Consider the following 21,574-nt stretch of genomic DNA (forward strand, 5'->3'; position numbering starts at 1 on the left):
TCTCTTTGGGTAAAAAGATCACTGTGCCCAACTGTTTCAGATTAACCAAAATGCTAACTGTTGGCTTTTATTAACATCTCCTGATTTATACTGTTTATTACATCGTTCATCAAATATGAAATCTTGAGAATGGTAAAGGGATCTCAGTTATTTCCCCCTTTTTGCTTCTAAAATTTTTTCAAATGTACAGAAGATTTTGTATTTCCTAAATTTGACAGCCCTTTGAATTCCATACTCAAATTAGACCCATGTCATGTTCATTTCAAATTTTGAAACAGTTTGATGATTTATACCTTTTGAAAATTCAACAGAGTAAATCACCATTGCATATTTTTCAAATCTGCACAATATCACATAAAAAGAGAGCGTACATTTGTTAAGGGACTTTATTCGCGGTTACCGAACTAGATTCCTATTAACTGCAATCGTATTCCTTTTATAGTGTATGACATTGAGTTATATACGAAGCAAACAAAGGTAAATGTTCGGTGTGGTCCTCGATCAATTGTGTCCCTGAAATCAAATCTTTCTAGGATATAGCAAGACTTACTACTTAATTGAAATGTAAATTACGCGGAAGGAGAGGCCTTGTTGTAAGAGCCTTTACTGCGATATATCTGTTTTACTTATATCAGATGTTGTCTACATTACACTTGTCTAATCAAGTATAAATTTTCCAATGAAAAATTGATCAGTATGTCTTCAACGGTGAGTAATGTAATTTTTATTTATCTGAAATCCTGTTGTTCTTGTATAAAATATTATTATACTGATGGGAGTTTAATAAAGCGAAATTGTACAAGTTACGCAAACAGATTCACGGCAATACAATGTATTTTTGTTGTGACCTTTCTATACAAATGTATATATCATGTGCAATGTACAACTCTTTACAACAGAAAGTAAGATTTTTTATTTTTTCGTTTTTTTCTCTTTTCTTTAATGTATTAGTGAATAATATTTATGGAATGTTCGTTTTTGAGAGAATAAAGATTATTATTCATTAAATTCCTAGTAATAACTGTCATATTACCTTTTCACCAATCAAGAAGTCAAACATGTTTCATACTAAGAAAATTACTTCTGCTCTGAAAATCTAATTTGAAATATCACGAAATATCCCGTAGAGCCTTGTGTCCTTGTAATAATAATTGTTGTTACCCAGCAACGTTTACTTGTACTGTTAAACAAGGGTCACAAAACGGGCACTTTGTTCACATAAGAACGTTGCTATAAATTCATAAACACAACCCTTTCCAATAGCAAAATAAGTTTAATGTATAAGAGCTATTTTGTACAATAGAATGCCTAATAAATTAGACCAACACATTACGTGAAAATGAATTTTATTACACAGGTACCCTCACCAGTATATGAACGGAAGTAGTGTTTGCACTAGCGTTAACAGTCGTTTTTGTAAACGAGAGTCCTGTCAATTCCCTTATACGTAGATTAACCATGCTAATCATTTAGGATTCACGGGTTCGATGTCCATCATAAGAATGCTTGACCTGAAATCCCTTCCATTTCCCAAATGTTCGATAGGTTTTGGACTTTATTGTTGTTTGAATGTTAATTGGAAAATTTACTTAATTTCGTTACAAAATAAATATAAATGGAAATGCGCAATATTGACATTTTTTTTTTGCGATTACTAACTTAATTGGAAATTATGCCACTAAAAAATTAGAATTAGGATGCATTAAAGTTTGGATGAAGAGAGTCTTTTTTTTTACATTTTTAAAGTGCCTATTTTGTTTCTACACGTTCCAAACGTTGAAAAATATATTCGCGATGAAGGACCATATAAGTTTGCAACATCATTACTATGATATTATTACGTGAGTATTTCTGTATTGGCCTTGTTATTGGTCCGAGGCTTGCTGTATTGGCCTGAGGCGAAGCCGAAGGCCAATACAGCTGGCCGAGGACCAATAACAAGGCCAATACAGAAATACACGTAATAGTATCTTTATTAATTAACTACAGTGTTACAATATTTTTTTTATTTCATTTCACAAGAGATAAACATTTTTACCTTGAAGTGGAACTATCCAAATCTCAGTTTCTTTTTATAAGATGCTCTATCTAATGATCTGGTGTTGTTTCCAGGTGTCTTCAGCATTTTCTCATCTGATGAATTTTTCTACCCTTTCCAGTCACTATAAAGTGTTACAATTAAAATTTAGACACAACACATAAATAGTAATTGGAAAGGTACTGCCATTGCATGTGTTATGCAGAAACAAACTGTAGGAGTTGAAAATGATACAACTATCCATAAGCCAACTGACCAAAGAACGAAGATTTGCACAATTACAGGTCACCCTTCCAGAATGCATATGCCTGGTTCGGGTTTAAATATAAATGACAGTTTACAAAACATGAGAAGCGAAAGTAAACAGTTAATCGATTTGTACCATCGTGAAATTATGAGGTCGACAAGAAATGAACTTTGTGATAATCTATTCGTTTCCCAAACCTGAAATAATTCCATCGTCTGCTTTCAAAATGCTTTTTAAATGAATGTGACCGTCTTAAGCCTGAAATATATGCCTTACTGAACGTTTCAGCATGTTTATGGTGAGTAAATGAAAACTGCGTCTTCCAAACAACTGTTTACTTTCAGTTTGTGTTTATCGTGACTTTCGATCTAAAAACTTGAGACGTTCCGAAATCCTGTATTGGCCGGATCAGAACTCGGCCAATACAGAAAAAAAATCTATATTGGCCGAGTTATTCTGTATTGGCCGAGTTGACACCTTTATATTGCATAGGCAGTTTTCGTCATATTAAGTCCAATAACAGTGTAGTTAATTAATAACTGTTTCTAACGCAAGTCAATATTAATTTATGTTTTCGCAACTTCTTGACAAAATGTCACAACAAACAAGACACAATGACTGCTTTCACTTCATGTCAAGTCATACTTATTCAAGGTAACAATTAATATTACCTTGTAATTACATATTACTGGATTTAAAACAATGAAAACAGCAGGTCATTATTTTTATTAAAAATATTCTGTAAACATGTATTGCGTGACAGGTTTTATTTAATCTAACAAAGTTTGTTTCGTCGTTCACGTTTTTAGGAAAATGTGTTCTACTAGTTTGAGAAGTACTTTTCTGTTGTAAACATTGACTCGGTTTGCCGTTTACTCATTTTTGGAATATTGCTTGTACATAATCTGTCAATTTTGATCTGAAGCTTTTCTTTTCCTGTTTAAGCACTACGCTGTAGCTTGTCACTTACTCATACATCAGGGCTAAACAAATCATTTTTAAGTCAATAATACATTTAATGTTGGCAGAGATAAGTGCAAAGCCAATGCAAAATCCATCAAATAGCAATGGTAAGTCTAATGATCTTATTAAAAATGTAAGAAAAGTGCATGTAATTCAATAAATCATAAATGCATACAAATGCACGCTATTATTTTCTTTTGAATTGTATGATGAAAAATAAATTAAATGTAATCGTTTTAAAATGATACACGTGAATGCATGGTTCTGTTAAATATAATTGAGATATAATTGAAGCGAAAGCTTGAACAACTTATCAATCAAACAATACGTGTAACAGTTGGTGTTGTGAAATATTACATGTACATTTTACACGATACAAGAGTATGTTACATATAAAAGGGTGTTTAGTGCAAAATGTACAACTATTGAACTTGTATAGATACAACTACAACCTTGTAACAAGCAAAAATTGTCGTTAGAGAGTCATAGGTCAGAGGTCTTTTCCAAATTACTAATTAATTAAGATAAACAGAGATGTGGTGTAAATGCCAATGAGACAGCTATCCAACAACACTATACACACAATAGATATAGGAAGATGTGGTATGAGTGTCAATGAGACAACTCTCCATCCAAGTTACAATTTACAAAAGCAAACCATTATAGGTCAAGGTACGGCCTTCAACACGGAGCATTGGCTCACACTGAACAGCAAGCTATAGAGGGCCCCAAAAAATTATTAGTGTAAAACACATTTAATAGTCAATATTATAATGGTCTTCAATGTTAGAAAATAGCCTAATCATATATCTCAGTCTTTAACCACTCGAGTCTGACAAGTCGTTGACTGTTGACAGCACCAATGTCGAAGAGGTCAAAATTAAAGCAATTAAGTTAAGTTAAAGTTGTAGGATGGTATGATACATTTGATTTATTTAATCATGTGACGATAAAAGCATATACATATATTACTTTTGTTATATATGTAAAACGACACAGTTTTAGATCGTTTATACCGGTTTAAAATGACGGGAACATGAAAATAATAATCATATACATGTATATATTAACTATACGTTGAAAAATCTGTAATATTGCCTCTTTCACAAACATCACGATTGATCCTTATCTATAAGCACAAATTGTAAAAATACGCCAAAATTCACAGTAATGTTTTGGGGAAATTTTCATTTTATTCGAAATTTTTGGCATAATTAGATGCGAACAACAAACGCAACAGCCAAAACAATATCTTTGGAAAAAACATAACATATTAAAATTATGAAATGACAACATGATCCTGAGTTTACTTGTAAAGTATCAAAATAGTGTCAGTCACACTTTTCAGAAAAACCTAAGAAATCGAATACCACGCTTGCAATTGTTGGTGTTAAAAACATTTTGTGCTGTCATATACAATAAAGACATGAGATCTTAATGTAATTATGTCCACATAGAGTGAAAGGAGTTGGTTTAGCCTCATTTGACTATAATTACATGGGATGTTTCGTTTTATTCTACTTCGTGAGCTCCGATCTATATTTATTGTATCAGAAAGTCGTTAAAGCGCAACAGAAATGAAAGTACATGTGTACAAACCAAATCCTACGCTCTCAATCCATTGAAGACAAATCGAGATTCTTCTTATTGAGACTTTCGTCTCTTTGTATATGTATATCACAAATAATTCCGACTTTGTAAGGTTTCAGAGGAGTTGCAGCTCAATGAAATCAGTCTCTTCCTTCAGTAGTATAGATATCAAAGTGCAAAAAGTCTAGAAAAAGTTATCGTCGGTGGACTTGAGCAATGCATAAAAACCTGCTTCATATAAAAATCTGAAGATGTGGTATAATTGCCAATTAGACAACTTTCAATCAGAGAATGGCGTAGAAGAAAGCAACTATAGGTCACCGTACGGTCTTCAACAATGAGCAATATCCATACCGCATAGCAAGCTATAAAAGCCCCCGACATGACAAATGTAAAACAATTCACACAAGAAAACTAATTGTGTTTATTAAGTTTAGACTTAATGTAGAATTCGTTTGATGTATTGATTGTATCAATGGTTAAGTATATGTACGTTACATCGCCAAATGTTTAAAAATAAGGTCGTGTATTTAATAACAACAAATAAACTTATCTCATATAAAAATAGCTACAATCCGTATTTTATTTCTATTTTCTGCTTTTAATCCCGTGATTCAATATTAAAATAAAAACGATGTTTAGAGTTAGTAGCCACTTGAAAATTACTTCCATCAAAGAATGTTAAAGATAAACCGATTTTATTTTGTCAGACTTCGGTTTGTTAGTTTGAAATATTAAAATATAGTTACGGATTAGCCTGAAGGAACGGTATTAAAATACGGCAATTTTAAACATAAATCTGATATGTGCCTTATCTAAAAATATTTCCGATGTTATATAACAATTACTGACTCCTAATTATGTATTTGTGGCGCTGGTAAGATTAAAAATATATAAAGTTTATTAACTGATATTATCAATAAATTAATTAAGTCATTTTGAAATCTTTCATATTTCCGTTAATAAACGAATCTTATGATATTTAAGTGTTTCAGTTCCCAATTTTATTGGAGTTTTTTCTCAAATCATCGAGCGGGCTTAGATAAATAAACTAGCTTCTGATGGAACAAAATAGATCTTGCATATTAATTTGCAAAGATTTAGGTAAGTAATCATGTAACATATTTACAGAGGCATAACACTATATTATTGTTGTAATAGATATATAGGTAAAATCTGGTGACACATATGGTAAAGATAATTATAGATTTTATATTACCCTCCCGGAGCATCTGTGATCCCGCCCTGTTTTTGGTGGGGTTCGTGTTGTTCAGTCTTTCTAGTTTTCTATGTTGGGTTTTGTATACTGTTGTTTGGTCTTCTTCTTGTTTTGACAAATTATTTTCGACTTACGAGATTGAATGTCCCTTAGGTATCTTTTGCCTCTCTTTCATATTCTGATTTTATCTCCTTTGACCGCAACTTAATGTATTTCTATTTTAACAACTAAAATTTGCAAAGGTACAGAAAGTTTTTAAATCATCTCAGTACGAACAATTCCTAAATATAAACAGCGAAACAGGACGAATTATTTTGAAATTGGTTCTCAAATGTTGTCTTAATTCTGTATTGAGTTCAAACATTGGACAATGAAACTATTAAATCTGATAGGAAGTTCATACATTTTATGGGTTCGTTATTAAATCAAATACTCGGCAAAAGAAACTAAAAGCTGGTTATAACACAAAAACTTTGCTCAACACCACATACATATCTGCTCTTATCAGACTTTGAAAGTAATATTGACATAATTTGTGTATAATACGTTTCATTTTCTAACATGCATTCGTATTATTTCTATTCCGGTTAAATAGCATATATGTACTCTTATCAAGCCTATCAAGCCCGTTAATACCATTTAAGATACAATTAAGTGCGTCATTTAAAGATTCGTCGCAGTGGTTATAACTAAAGAATGCCCTACTGTGGTCAAGAACAGCAATAAAGGCACTGTTCATACAATGCACGTATTTGCTTACATAACAGGACATAATCGGAATTCCCACTCGGTTTCCCTTTTATCTGCATATCCTTACAGCGCACCCTCAGTGTTATTTTGAATTTAGTTTATTAGTCTTAGTTTTCTGTGTGTTTGTACATGTAGTCATTTATGGACCTTTGATTGTGGTTTTTGGTATTATCTTTTGGTCTTAGTGTTGGATGTCTTTCTTCAAGTTTTGGCTTTTGATTTCCCTGTTTGTATCGCTTTCCCTTTCTCCAATTCTCTTCATAAAACTATACAAAGAGAAGCATGCAGTAGTCTGCTATAACCAGGAGTCGGATTAGCACTTGTGTCCACGTGAATTTTAATTGTATCTGTTCAAAAACTGTCACCTGAAAATTACTAGGGCGGTAAAAATCTCTGAATTATTTCCAACTTATTTACTTCAAACAGGGTTGTGCTATAACGATGTAATAGTACACTTTAATATGATCTAATATGGCTGCAGGTTTTTAGTATATATACAATACAATACAAGAAGTTAAAACTGAGATAAAATTTTATGGTACACATAATAGATAAATTAGCATTACTGTTTCATAACAAAGTTATTTTTATGATTTTAATAGTAAGGCGTAATACAAATGTACATTCATTACTTGCACAGATGTTTAAGAACATATAAAAGAGAAAAAAGTCAACATTTAAATCAAAATAAAAACCCTATTAATTCGAAAAACGGAAACCCTTACCATCCTGACTCAGAGTGACTGGTATCCGGATTGTTTAGTCAACCAGAACAGAAGTTTTGTACTTATAGTTACCTCGAGATAGCTACTCGTATTACTGTGTACCTGACATAAAGCAAGATACATATGTCGTTAATTGACTGATACAACTATAACATTTTCCATTGGGAAAACTTGTTTAATTTTGCAGAATTCCAATCCTATAATATCGCGGTCATCAACCATGAACACAGCGCAACGACAAAAGATTCAATTCTAAAAAATAATATTGATAATTTCAAATGAACGTTGTCTCCATAAGGGTTGCCCACCTGTAGTGTGACTTTAATTGCGTTTTCTGATATTGTTGTCTTTGGGTATTGATCAAAAGGACAAGATTGGCGGTGTAGGAGGACATTTATAAAACATTAGGTAATTGAAGACAGTTGTTTACTAGTAATAACATAAGAAAAACATTTATATATCTTGGATTTCTTAAAATAGCGTACAAGTGTGAAATTTTCTGCTTGTTACTTTACGAAAATGATTTAATATGAATTCAGTTAGGAGTCAATTAACGGTAAGTAACTTTTATTCTTAGATTGATAATTAAATTAAGATCAGGATTGTTTTTATGTATTTGACACTTCAATACAATACTGCTCCGCAATAAATTGTTACGAGTGTTATTGAAGAAATTGGTATTCAACACGTCAAACAACGGCTGACCGTTGTATTAGATACTTTTTAATCGTATTACTTATCATATAACACAAAATATGGTCAACTATGGATTTTTGTAATGTTCCTACAACAAACGGACAACTGCGGTATTTTTGTGTTTTTCAATCTTTGATTTTAGATATTAAATGTTCATACTAAATACTTTGGAAACGCAAGCACTTTTTTTCTATTCTGTGCAAAACTTGTCTTCCCCTCTTTGATTTGAGCTTAATATTGCTAAACACAACTTGTTCTTGGGATACGAAATTGTGTATTTTATACTATAAGAATTTGTTTGTATACATAATCTTTTTTTTTCCCCCATTTCGATGATTTTGTTTTATTTGGGAAGAAAATTAGAAGACTGTCGTTCAGGGAAACCAGAAGTTTAGTTGTTGAAAATGAAAAAAAAAGATCAAAAGAAGGACTTGGCATTTAGTTTGGACGGTTGTCTATCATTCAAGATCATACATTGACCTATAGAAACCAATTTTAGATAGTATTGTTGGTTTCTTTCATCTTGACGTTTACTCCAAACTCCTTTTTCCTTCTAAAAATTAACAGTGAATAAGACATACTAATGGCGTAGCCAATGGAAAATCAATTGTAAGCAGAGGGTCTAGCGGGCGGCAGGCCCCTGAAGCTAACGATTATAGTTAAACTCTTGTTGAAAAAAAAAAGTTTTATAAAGTTATTTGTTAGCACATGTTTACAATGCTACACTGGTGCTACGCCACTACATACTAATTTATGTTGTAGCAGCTCTTGATACATTTATTTGAACCTGTTATTATTACGGTGAGCATTTTTAAAAACAACGATAAAGTGAACGACGACATTGCCAATAAATTCCCACAATTTGATTTGTCAATGTTGATCAACTTATTGAAACATAAAAGATATTTGTCCTATAACAGTAAACAAAGTTGTTTAGATAAATGAAATATAAAGTAACAATTGATTTTGAATTATTCTTCGTAAACTTAATTACAAATTGAAACTTTAGCTATTATTAATGACAGAAAATAGCAATTATGCCTTACCTGGATATGATATAAATAGCAATGATTGTTATGAGACTGTCACCTGAATTAACACATTAATTCAACTGAGATTCATACGAACTAAAACATTATGAGAAAAAACGCTGTTAGACTACTTTTATATGAATACTTTCTGCAATGATTTTATTCAAAATAATTGTAATTGAATATGGTTCTATTGTTTTTAAGATCATTTTGATCAGCGCCCGACACTTTGGGCTGTTCTGTTTCTGTCCGACGTTTTGGATTGCTCTGTTTAGACCCCACGGTTTAGACCCTGACGATTTAGACTGTTCTGTTTAGACCCAACGGTTTGCGGTTGATCTGTTTAGACCCTACGGTTTATGCTGTTCTGTTTAGACCCTGACAGTTTATGCTGTTCTGTTTAGACCCTGACAGTTTATGCTGTTCTGTTTATGCCCGACGGTTTAGACTGTTCTGTTTAGACCCAACGGTTTGCGGTTGATCTGTTTAGACCCTACGGTTTATGCTGTTCTGTTTAGACCCTGACAGTTTATGCTGTTCTGTTTAGACCCTGACAGTTTATGCTGTTCTGTTTATGCCCGACGGTTTAGACTGTTCTGTTTAGACCCAACGGTTTGCGGTTGATCTGTTTAGACCCTACGGTTTATGCTGTTCTGTTTAGACCCTGACAGTTTATGCTGTTCTGTTTAGACCCTGACAGTTTATGCTGTTCTGTTTATGCCCGACGGTTTAGACTGTTCTGTTTAGACCCAACGGTTTGCGGTTGATCTGTTTAGACCCTACGGTTTATGCTGTTCTGTTTAGACCCTGACAGTTTATGCTGTCCTGTTTATGCCCGACGGTTTAGACTGTTCTGTTAAGACACTACGATTTATGCTGTTCTGTTTAGGCTGTTCTGTCTAGGCCGGACGGTTTAAGCTGTTCTGTGAAGGCCCGACGGTTTGTGCTGTTCTGTTAGGGTCCGACGGTTTAGGGTGTTCTGTTTAGGCCCGACGTTTTATGCTGTTCGGTTTAGACCCGCCTGTTTAAGCTGTTCTGTTTGGCCCGACGGATAAGGTTGTTCTGTTCAGACCTGACGGTTTATGATGTTCTGTTTAGACCCAATAGTTTAAGTTATTCTGATAAGACCCGACTGTTAATGCTGTTCTGTTTAGACCCGCCTGTTTAGGCTGTTCTGTTAAGGCCCGACGGTTCATGCTGTTCTGTTTAGGCCCGATGGTTTTACGCTGCTCTGTTTAGACCCGCCTGCTTAGGCTGTTCTGTTGAGGCACGACGGTTCATCCTGTTCTGTTTAGGCCCGACTTTTTTATGCTGCTCTGTTTAGACCCGCCTGTTTAGGCTGTTCTGTTAAGGCCCGACGGTTCATGCTGTTCTGTTTAGGCCCGACAGTTTTACGCTGTTCTATTTAGACCCGCCTGTTTTTGGCTGTTCTGCTAAGGCCCGACGGTTTAGACTGTTATTTTTAAGCCCGACGGTTTTGGGCTGTTCTATTTAGTTCCGACGGTTTACGCATTTGATCACCTTTATGTGATTCAGATTTGGCACAAGTACTTCTTTTACTCGAGAATGAATGAGTATAGCAACCTATAAAGATTTTTTTCTAATTACTGCAGTTTTAAATATATACTCCATTCATTTATTTCCTATTCATGTCAAGTTATTGGCGTAATTCATGGCAGACTATTGTTATCACATGCATGTTCTGTGGTGTCAATGAACTGAAGTTGTCTAATATACAACGTTGATTGACAGTGGAAATGTTTTCAGAGCAGAAACCGGAAAGATTAATTTAGGTAATACTGGTCCGTAGCCTGACGATCTTTCAAACTGTCAATCACAGCCGAGTGCATAACAATGTATGCGTGACAACATTTCAATCGTTCATTGGAAAATTGTGCTAGTTTCTCCATGAGCTTGTTTTAAACTACTGTACGTTGAAGGCTACTCGTCCATTGAGAGAGGTTTAATAATTCTATCATATTATTTCTGTTGCAAGTGCTACTCGCCCATTTTGGGACGTTTTATATTTCTTCGTAAAATTTCTGTTGCAAATAGCAATTTGGTTTGCACATAATGTTTGAAAATGAATTTGATTTTGATATGGTGTATACACAACTTTGTACTTTGTGTTGTTACTTTCATACATTGAGATGTTATACGTTTATATGTATTATGAAAAGATGATTTGATGAAAGCATTATCAACACACACATTACGATATATTCTTATCATGTCGTTTGATTTATTGATTGTCATTGTTGGATTGATGTCCAGTGGCAAATAATTCATACATGTTCATGGCGAGAACAAATTAGCAATACATTCAATATTTAGGTGCCGTGGTGAAGGTCAAGAATGCTTATTGAAAATGAGGGTATGTTGAAAAGGGGTAGAATTTGGCCTTGTTATATGCCACTTTGGATCCCTCAAAGAGTTGTTGCAAGAATTCTTTAACATGCATTGAGCTTGATTCTCTACCTGCACGTGGGATCGGATTTGAAGTTCCCATTCTAAACGAACGTAACTACGTATTCAAACATCCTGCACAGCCAAGCGAACGCTCCTTTAGCATGGTTTTCACTTCCGGGTGAGAAAAACTCAGGAATGACCATATTTCTATATCCCAGTACCCCTTTAGGTGTTCTTGAGATATTAAGTGATATTGAATTCTTTAAAACTCGTTCAAATAAAAAAAATCAGTGGTACAATGTGGTGACTACGGGTTTTAAACATGATTTTAAATGTAGAAATTGACATGAGATATTTGATTTAATTAACATTCCCTAAATTCACTGGAGAATAAAAAAAAGTTTTAGCTCACAAGTGTGTGACGTTTCTGGTATGAAAAAAGTTAAAATGAAAAATACCCTAAAGGAGAGATTCAAATATAAAAATCCAAAAAAGGAGAAAATCAAATATAAAATGAAAAATTCCAAAAAGGAAAGATTCAAATATAAAAATTAGAACTTTCTTTAACTAATGGAACTGGATATGTCGCTTATATTGTGTATGGCTTGGCGTAAACAGCCTATATTGACCTATCAATTCATTCATAATCATTATGGCTTTGGAATTTCAAAGATTTCAGTAGAACTCCTGTTACTATAATGGATTGCAAACACTTGCGACATATCTTGAGATAAAACAGAGCCTATTTAATTCCATATGTAATTTTACCAATGTTTACGAATTTATACTTGACAACCAATCAATTGATCAAGTAACGTAAAAACGAAATTTAAAAGGCCAAATACAAATAATAGCTATGGAACTTAAGTTTCCTTATTTCACATTAATTTTGTTGTTTACTCTAGGCACACTTAAGATGTCCTCTTAAATTTAGCGAATCCTGCTGAAGGCTACCTTCATTCATCAACAACATTACTTAAATTAAAAATCCCACGATCAATCCCTGAACCCTGTTTTGATATCGTGACAAGTCCTTCAGACATAGACGATGTCCTTTATGTCACAATTGACGAATCCTTATAATTAAAAATATTCGAATGCTTCATACAATATAGGAGCGCCATTCCTCTTGGAACAGTGCACCTAAACTAGTCATTATCTGTCAGACTATATTTCAATGGTGAATTTCCTTTGCACATACTAATAACTAAGCATTAGCATGCATGTTGACAGTAATTTTTCATAATCCTATTTCACCTGAGATTTTCCGAATGTCATTTCCATTATAAAGCCGATTATCTTTTGAAAATAGCTTTTTGTAGTTTATTGATTGCGTCGTTTTCTCCTTGTGTGTATATGATACTGGTTCTCTTTACATCACAAATTGCAAAAATGAAAAAAAATACGATTCTTATTTTTCTCCCGTACATCACGTTATTCTTAAAAAAGAAAGTCGAATATTTAAGATGTTTGAAAGCCTAAAAGTAATGGTGCCTGAACAGAACAAAAATAAACCTGTATTGTTGCAACCTTTTAGTTTGATAACAATTATATATAATTTATGAACTGAATAGACATTGATAGACCAACTTTACCATTTTATTGATGCCAATACCAAATCATTGACTATTTGGCATCTATAGTACTATCAGGGACTCAGTCCATCAGCAGCGATACCGACCCAGTGAGTAAAAAAACGTACGCATGAAATTAATGAGCAAACCAAAGAAGTTTTTTGTGCCATAACTTGTCCCAAGTCAAAAACCTCTTGTCCCAAGTCAAGAATCTCGTCAGTGGTTCTTTTTCATTATTATTTTCTTATAGTTTTTGTTATTTAAAGAGTTTTCGCTGATGTCTGATTGCTTGTCATTCAATTGTTGAGGTCTGTATGTTGTCCACTAAGTGTCTTTTTTTATTTTTGTTGTTCGGTTGCTGTCTCATTTTCGTGAACCCTATATCTCTTTTTATTCTGTTTCATCAGGAAAGCTCGAGACCAAAATATTTAAAAAAAAAACAACATGAAATACAATGTATGTTATTTACATTAAAACCAAAGTGTCTCAGAACTGTCTAAAAAAACTGTTCAAGCAAACTTTACCTTGGAAGATAGGAAATGATTAATCAATTTGCACCCTTTCAGAGCACCTGAGATGACCCTTGGTGTGTTGGTGGGAATCTTGTCTTCCGCCTCACTTGTGTGTTCGTCATTATTTGTGTACGTCATTGTTTCACCACCGAATTAGAAAAAAAGTGTTTAAAATTATCTTTGTACGACTTCAATTAAACACCTGACTATGAAAGTGTGGGGTTAATATGTCCATGTCGTGTGTTTTTCATAATAACTCCCACTGTTTCGGATTATTTTGTATTTTGGCTGTAAAATATAACATTTAATCAATATAGTGGATTTATTTTTCATTTATATAAAAAGAAGGAGTTGAGGGTCCAAATGACGTAGATTTAAGCAACCATATGTCAATGCGCTGCCTTCAACAATGAGAAAAACCCATTCCGTAAAGTCAGCTTTAAAAGGTCTCGAAAAGACAAAATGTGAAATAATTCAAACAAAAAAATCAATGGCCTGATTTATGACATAACAATAAACAAAAACAAATATAACCGAGCGCAACCAACGATAACTGCTGTATAAGGGGGGCCTAACTTTGGACATGTACATATAAAATGTGGCGGGGTTAAAAAAAAGTCTGTGAGCGCCTAATCCGGGACAGTGGTGTAGTGTACGTTATACATAAGAAAATGCCTGTACCAAATCAGGAATATGACAGTTGTTGTTCATTCGTTTGATGTGTTTGTGGTTTTGATTTTGCCATTTGATTAGTGACTTTCCGTTTTGGATTTTCTTTTTTTATTTTTTATTGATCTTTTTGGTGTTCAAACTACAGTGCATACATACATTTTTACAAGACATAAGTGAATGACATGACATTTATGGCATTGTTATACTATTGATATTATGCGAATAAGACATAGTAAAAAAAATTTACAAGTTGATGATGTAAATACTCAGTATATGATACATCTTAAAAAAAAATACTTTGGAATACATTAAATATATAATCAGATTAAAAATAAATTTAATTTGATTTTCCTTGGAGTTCAGTATTTTTGTGATTTAACTTTTTTTTTGTAGTAGTACAATACAAGCAAAACTGTAAAAAAATATTTGGAAATGCCTCGACACATCAGATCGACAGGGAACATTATAAACTTCTAAAATGAGACAAAACACACACAGTACTGATCTAAGATCGAGACTCGTCTATTGAAACAAAATATTTGGCTGATATTGTGTTGTTATGTGTCGTTTTTTATTTTCTTTTGTTAGTATATCTATTTCTTTTATTAAGTTCTCTCTTGTTATTATTTTCTCTTCTATAAATCTGTTCTCCGTTTCAAAAGAGGATTGTTTACGATTTAAATTCCTTTCTTTTCTTTTTGCTATTTTGTGCGCATTCCGTATCAAGTACTTTTTATTTCGAATATTTTCAACAACGTATTGAAATAAAAAAACAAATAGTGCAACGGAATTGATATCTGCGACCCATTTCACCAAAACAAATTTATGAGAAAAAAATACTCGTAAGTCATGAACATTTCAGTATCATAACTTCCAATAATTTTTTTGTCGTAAGAAAAGATTCCAAGACCTGTTCGTTTATTGCCGATATTATTTTCCCACACTTTTTTTCATTATTTCATCTGTTTCTATGTAAATTGTATTTCTTTACAATGAAACAAAATTATAACATTTTGATAAATACTATCCCCTGATACATTTTTACGCTCTAAATAGAACTTGTATATTAGACTAATCAAGGTCTGATTAGGATAACAACCTCCATATATTTATAAAACCGCTGTGCTTGTATATATATAATACATTTCTCAGATCCTATAATGGATATTAGTATAAGTGAACGTGAAGCTACAATCTCATATAACACTAGTAAAAGACATGATTCAAAGGATCCACTCTGTTATTTCGTTTTGTTGAAATTTGGATAAATTATTATAGACTCTGATTGGTTCTTTATTTCAAACAGAAATTAATCATATCAGTCATGATAGTAAGATACATGACTAACATATAAATATTGGGTTGATTTTGGGTACTTAGGTATGGATGTTGCTAAAACTATACAAAGTACCAGAGCTAAACTGATGCGCCATATTCAAATTTCGAAAATATAATTGTATGTGCTCAAAACCATATATTGATAATCCGAAACCGAAACTAACTAAGGGATGGTTGTATAACATGAACAAAATGAAAAGTAGTTTATAGCCTTTTCTATGCGGTTTACTCTTACCGAATTTCGACCCTTGCAGCGAGAGATTTAAACAAAAGTTTTTTCCCCATATTTTATTGAACTGCTAAGTAAAATGAGAATTCTTGACTTACCGCTCACCTGAATAAGTTACATTTATAAACATGTTTCGTAATTAAGAAACACGAGTCTTTAACAAAAAAAGCCATTATTTTATATTTGTGTCGTTTCATTTTTACACTTAAGAATAGGTTCATGTTCTCTTATACTTCTGACAATATTTTCTTGTTATGCAATTTTCAATATGATATTTTCTTGGGTTCAATTTTTTGTCTACACTAGCATTCAAACTGGAAAATCGTCTATACAGGCCAAAAAACTAGTTCTTTTCTGTGGGTCTGTAGGTGGTCTGTCAATTGACAAAGTATTGCTGTGCTATCATGACTTAATTGTGTGGTTAGATTTGAGATATGACATTTCCTTGTGTCTTAGTTTTTTGGTACATGTACCTGATGTTTTCTGTCAGTTTTTAAAACAATTTACCAATGTTAAATTAAACTCATTTTGTTTTATTGTATCTATTGTATCATGTTCATAATATTACGTTGATGATTTTAAATTTGCATTTTTGTGTATGAAATGTTTTATTTGATGGAACTTTAATATGAAAATATCTTTATTGTCGTAAAGAATATGGCGCCATTACATAGTTTAGTGCATAAAATCATGCAATTGTTGAAGAACTAAGGATTGCGACTCTCTCGTGCAAAGACTGTTCTTCCTTTTAATTAATATGCGTTCTAGATTTAACTTCTCAAACTGTCGGTCTCGAATGTATTGGATGAAGGTCAATACAGACACATGTGTTGTCCCAACGGAAATCATAGCATACACGCTTTTTAACATACCTTTAATTATGTAGTGCCTGTACAAGTCAGAAATGTGTCACATATAAATCATGTTGTTCTGTCAATTAATATTTATAATGATTTCTGTTAAGCCGATGAGTTTGGATGATTTTACAAGTTTACTACATTTCATATTCTCATAAAAAAATGTTCATGGTTACTGAAAGCAAACTCAAAGTTCTTAACATGCTGATTAAAATCTACATGTATAATATAAAATATGTATCTCGGCATAGAGAGGGTTAATTTACAAATTACAATACGAAACGAGTGTTAACATTTGCTTCGAAACGTGTATAAAGATGTTTGTCTGGTTTGTGTTTAGGGTTGCTTTCTTATTTGCGTAAATATTGACGGAACTCTTTTGATTACGTTTTGCTATGATGATAAGAAACATGTTAGAGTAAACCGATATGCATTGTGTGTTTCCGAAAAAAAAATTCATACTCATAAATCCAATCAAAGCGCTCCTACTACACCAGAGGAGGAGGGAACACGAAAGAGCAAACTTGTTTGTGTCATGAATATCGAGAACTCCTTTTTCCTGATAATATAATCCTGGGATGTTATTATTAAGTTGTTTATTCTAAAAAAAAAAAACATCCCTTGTGAAGAATAAAGCGTCTAAAGCCAATTCATTGACAATCCAAAATAACTAATAGTTAAATAATTGAAGCCGTAGTTTTAAATGGGAATACTTTTTTATTAGGGAAATGACCCTAAGCTTATTTTTCATGCTTGTAAAGATGTTTTTTGCATAAAACAAGATTTTACTGTAAAAGAAAAACAAAGTTATCTATCTTAATACCCACTCTCACATTTAAAATGGTCGGATATAAGATGGTTGATTAGATATGGCAAATTGAAGTCTCCCTGGAATTTAATGGAAATCCTTACGTCCCTCTATTTCTAATAATAGTCAATGAAATCATTGTACAACCTTACGGGATTTGATTTGTTGTTGTAAACCTCTATCATTACTCTTCTGATGGAGTCTGACAGATACTTTATACTATTAATAAATAAAAAAAAATAACAGGAATCACCAAAAATATCGGTCAGCTTGACAGACCACATCATTGACGTAAAAACAAAGACAAACAACAACGAGCACAAACATTTGTTATGTTAAACCAGTTCAACATGCGCACAAATCTCAACTTTTGATAATCTTTTCAACGTTTATATATGATTTGGTTTTTTTTTTTAAATATTTTGGCTGCGAGCACCACTGAAGAGACATTTATTTTCGAAATGGGCCTCTGGTGCAGAAAAATTGGTACCGTAAATGTTGTTGTTGTCGATCTAGATCATTGGTCGTAAAAGTAAATCACAATAGATAATTATATTTGATTGTTTTATTATTCCAGTCATTGAAAATTTGGTGGAATCTCCTTTGTTTATCACAATTTTACATCAAGCTGCTTTCTTTTAAAAGCAATTTATAATTTTGACCGTTAACTTGACTGAGCACTGAACAAAGGTTTTAATACAAATCGTTATTAAAATCAATTTTGATGTACATGGATTTTGTAGGTGAAAAAGTCACTGTTTATTTCCTGAAATAACATCATACATTACATTGATGGCGCCTTCAATTCATATCTGTTACATGCATTAATTAGGTCTACGTACATGCAAGCTGTAGGTCTATATAATAGGACATATTTTAAATTTCTATTCTGATACACCGTGGTGACATATAAATAACTAGTTTAAAAAGTCAAATCTTAAGCATAGATTGATTGCTACTGAACAAATATAAGATGCATATTCAAGACGATAAAATGTACAGATATTTGATACAAAACATATAAAATTCTGATATTACCAGTATATGCCGGTAATACTTATAGACCAGATGATGATGATGATGATGATTGATGGCTGGTTAACGTCAAGCAACTTCTAGTGGCAATGCACATTCTGCAAGAGAACATGTTAATGCGATATAGATATGAACCCTGCTTTTTACTAAACAGACAAGCTGGGTCGTATTTTTAACGTGCTAGTTTACAAGGAATATTCGTAACAGTCAACAGAAAGAGATATCACCTTACATGGAAACATTATAAATATTCTGACTCCTAGTCGACCAATGGTTGCTATTACTCCTAAATCCAACGCGCTTAGCGGAGAAGCAGCAAACTTTTAAAGTTTTTGGTTTGACTCGACCGGGGATCGAACCCACGACCTTTTGCACTCGAGGCGAGCCCACTAACACGAAACAAAGAAGGCAGATTTAAAGAACAGACGAAAATACATGGAATAAGAGATAGGTTTTAAGGGCCCTAATCGCTGGTTAAAAATTATGGGGACGACTAGAGTCGATTGAATTAGTTTGAATTGCCATCTTCCTGTGTAGATAAGTTTATAAAGTTTCTTAGATAATTAATGTTACTTAATGTTTATCGGACGAGTCTCTTACGTGAAAGACGATATAAAAGGTCCTCATTTCTTTTATCTAGATTTATTGTCATCCTATTAATGAAAGTATTTCTTCTTGTTTGACATGTTATATACTCGTTTTGTGGAAAATCCGTGAAGTTGCTGAAATAGATTAATTGAAACACATCTAGCGTGGAAATAAATATAATGACACGGGTTTTTTAATGTAGTTCGTGTTGTTAAACTTTAAACAAGTTTTCTGTTTACTGTCTTGCGTACTGTTCTTTGACATTTCATCGTTTTTCGTTTGACAATAGCGTTCCTTTACTTGAAGTTTATGATTGTCCACTTGATATTTTTCTGTTACCAGGGATTTGATAGTAACATTTTTAATTGATACGGACTTATGATTTTCAGTTTATATGCATTGTGCAAGTATACTAACTAAAGATTGACGCCCTAGATCTCTTAGACAATTTAAATTGATAGTAATCTGTTTTAAACTTTTTTTTTTTTTTTTTTTGGTAAATATTATTTTTTTTATTTTATATATTTAGATTTAGAAAATATAAGACAATAGCGCAATCGATAATTGTTATTCAAGAGACACATGTGTCGTAACGGCATGCGGAAATTGAAAGCGTTTTCATAGCACCATTTACCACTCAATGTGCACCTTGTGGCTGAATTTTTTATACATCTTGGTCGTCTTCGATTTCTTGTCAATCTTTGAGGATTTTGCAAACATTTGTTTTATAGCGCGAGTTTATGAAACTTCTCTTTAGTAAATGCTTGTTTCCAGAGATTGAGATAAAATGGTAGGGCTATGTACATTGACCTCTAAATATCCATCGTCTGTCATTCGGTGACATATGACGTCATAAGCTTAATGGTGAAAATAGATAAAAAGTAAGCACCTGAGTCGGGGGAGGTTCATCAATCAACGTCATTTTAATATCATTAAAAATCAATCCAAAATACCAACAAGCCACCACGGCTGTTCAAAAAATAATCAATCATATCGTAAAGATTTACGCCATATTCATTATCCCTCATCAGTTTATTGCAGTCAGCAAAGTCATTGTCAATAGAATCACTGGACAAGAAAATATATGGTAAAAGAGAAGGGAGACATTGACCATTGCTCAATATATCATCTTCCTTAACTACTTTGATAGTCATATGCTAATGAAGGCCGTGTCTGTTTTTTAATTTGTTTTGTGTTAAGTCATATTTCTAAAGCCTACCAGCCAGCAAGGACGAAAGCTAATACAAAAACAAAAACACAACACATTAGAATTGTTTTCGCATTTTGTCATGATGGGGCCTTTATTGCTGACTATACGGTATGGGTTTTGCTCATTGTTGAAGGCCGTATGGTGACCTATAGTTGGCTACATCTACTTCAATTGAACTCTGGTGAAAAGTTGTCTAATTTGCAATATTACATCTCCTTTTTTTATATGCATAGTTTGACGTCAACTTTCAACATAAAGACTATTCTTGTGTAAATATTGTAATAAAAATACAATAATTCAGTTTACAAGGTTTGTTCAGATTCCTTCTAATGAATGTTGTCGTTTTTGGATGGTTTGTTAATTTATGCAGTCTCTGTTTTTGGGGTGGGGTGGAATCGGTCGTCTTAGATTTAAGTTAGACATATAACATAGCCGGATGTCATACTAACCCAATAACGACAGAATAGCTCTCTCCTCATTGTGTATATCAAATTAGAAAAAAAAACAAATTGCTGTGTTATACACTTTTCTATTAATCGTTGAATATTCTCTAAACTTTGACATTTACTGATGAGTCTATCATGCTATACTTATTTGTTTTTGAACGTGTAATTTAATATACAAAACAAATAATATAACAAAGAAATAAAACATTTATTCCTAATTTTCTCGTAACAATGTCTGTATAGTTAAAGTTTTCGCACAGTATGCGGCTGAGTATGGAAATAATATCATGTTACATGCCAAAAATCCACTAGTTCCATTTATAATCGCCAAATATTTCACAAATTAGCATTTATTTTCCAAAATATAGGTTCAAAACAGTAGTTAGTTAACACTGGAATTAAATTGCAATCGTTTGAAGTGTTATAAGTCAGAGTTTATTATAACACGCAAAAAATGCTACTTAAGGAATGAATAAACACACGGGATATTGCTATTCAAATTCGGATTTAAAAATTGGTTGTTAACATGAATTTGATGTCTAATTTTCACTAAAAACAGATTTATTTCAGTAATACTATTGGCGAATGCCTGCAAATGAGATTTCAATGTTTTTGTCATAAAATTAGACTTATGCCA

The sequence above is a fragment of the Mytilus californianus genome, unplaced genomic scaffold, assembly GCF_021869535.1.
Source record: "Mytilus californianus isolate M0D057914Y unplaced genomic scaffold, xbMytCali1.0.p SCAF_11, whole genome shotgun sequence".
In the NCBI taxonomy this organism is placed as follows: Eukaryota; Metazoa; Mollusca; class Bivalvia; order Mytilida; family Mytilidae; genus Mytilus; species Mytilus californianus.